The sequence below is a fragment of the Gracilinanus agilis genome, chromosome 1 (assembly GCF_016433145.1).
Source record: "Gracilinanus agilis isolate LMUSP501 chromosome 1, AgileGrace, whole genome shotgun sequence".
NCBI lineage: Eukaryota > Metazoa > Chordata > Mammalia > Didelphimorphia > Didelphidae > Gracilinanus > Gracilinanus agilis.
Genome location: NC_058130.1, coordinates 345,538,074 through 345,540,049, shown reverse-complemented (window position 1 = coordinate 345,540,049; position 1,976 = coordinate 345,538,074). Strand labels below are relative to the sequence as shown.

The window sequence follows — 1,976 nt, the reverse complement described above, 5'->3', positions numbered from 1 at the left end:
TTTAAAAACATTTTTATGAAATACATTTTAAGACAGTCCACGTGAAAGTGATTTAAAAGATTTTAGAAAAGGTCCCAATGAAGTGTATTTAATAAACTGTCAAACGAACAAACAAAATAAATCAAAGTGAGTTGTGAAACTAGGACCTTAGAAAGCAAAACATAACTACTGGCTCAATTCCAAGGTTTTTAACCCTGACTGCCTTCCCTCTGCTGGTCCTACTCCCTGCCTGCTTCCTCCCCCCTCCAGCTCTGTGCCACAGTGGCTGAGGTAGGCCCTTTTGGCACTGCCTCTGCTTCGGCCCCTGTCCCCAGGGTTCTGCAGTAGGTAAAGAGGTGGCACAGGGGCAGCAGTGAGGAAGATCTGGCCATGGCCTTCCTGGTCCAGCAAAAGAGCAATATCACAGGCACGTAGAACAAGAGAGCTTTGGCTTCCTTAATATCAACTACATCCTCAACAGCATCCTCAATCACCTCCCTACACTGGGAGCCTGCTGGACTGCTATTGATGGAGTGATGAATGGAGAATACTACCAGAAAAGGAATGGTTCAACTGATAGTTAGGCAGCTGTTTCACAAGTAGATTACAGTGAAAACCAGAGAGTATCTAGGGTGGAGATAAAGTAGACCAACATGAGACGTCCCAGAAATTGGTAAACCCAGACTAGGGCGGGGTGAGGGAGGGAAACAAGAAATCCTGAGCCACAGAGAAAAATACACAAAATGCCTCCTAACATTGAACTAGGGCTGTGAAACCACAGAGTTAGGGTTGCTGGGTTATGGCTAATGTAAAGACAGAGCTTTATGATGAAAAAAATCTTCCTAAAAAACATTGGCATGTGACTCTAAAAAATTTCTTAAACCATACAACATGTTCTGCCCAGTTATAATATTTACTTACTTTACTAATGGAGAGAAAAATAAATGAAATATCTGGAAGTCCTTGATGCTAATTTTCAGAAGCAGGAAGCAGAATGGAAAGAAAAAACAATAAAAGAATTGGAAGAATGGTAGGCAAGGCAAGATGAAGAACTACAAAAAAAGAAAGTAAACAATGGGGCAACTGAAGAAGCTTTTGTAAATTATGTCAAAGGGACTTCTGGCATTGAGTGGGGATGTGATGCTCAGCTGTGTGATTTTAACCCCAAGTCTAGTAAGCTGGCCAAGGATGTGTCTACACGTGTTCAGTCCTCATCTCCCTCAATGTCCTCTGGTTTGCTGAAGGGAAACCCAATGGAAACCCTACAATCACAAGATCTTTTTTTTTTTTTTTTAAACCTTAACTTCTGTGTATTGGCTCATAGGTAGAAGAGTGGTAAGGGTGGGCAATGGGGGTCAAGTGACTTGCCCAGGGTCACACAGATCTTAATCTTAATCACAAGATCTTAATCTTACTCATAAGATCTTAATCTTACTCAGCAAAGCTGTTCACAGTCACTGGGTTAATTATGTTGGGATCTTTTGAACCAAATCTTTTGTCTTTAGGGTTGATGATTATTTGCGATTGCATGTTTTCTTCAACTATTTTTCTCCCTGTCATTCCAAGTGGGAGGGAAGTAAGAACCTCCAGGACAATAGCCTCTTGTGCTTTGTGCACTATCATTTTCAACTGTATTAAATAAAATTCTTTCAAATAGTAAAAAACAAAACTTGATTTAAAAAAATTTAGATTACTATATTTCAACATACTTGGTTTCCTTTGTAATCTCCATGTATTTTGTTTTAGGTACTATATTTTAAAACATGACTGAGATGGGGTCCTTAAACTTCACAGACTACCAAAGGCATCCATAACACAAACAAGTAAGGAATCCATGCTCTAGGTAGAGTAGGACTCTGGTGCTGGTTAGAAGTTTTTAAAAAGTCTGGCCTAAGGAGCCCAGACATCCCAAAACTGTAATGTGGCTAAAGGAAAAAGAAATTTCAGAATGGATTTTTTTTATTCTACTCAGGTAGTTTATTGCTACTAATGTTCCT

General features: G+C 39.6%; 1 pseudogene; it reads left to right on the top strand.

Annotated features, from left to right (window-relative positions):
• The first annotated feature begins 515 nt into the window (after positions 1-515).
• Positions 516-1,566, top strand: LOC123231451 (annotated as a pseudogene).
• The last annotated feature ends 410 nt before the right edge of the window (positions 1,567-1,976 follow it).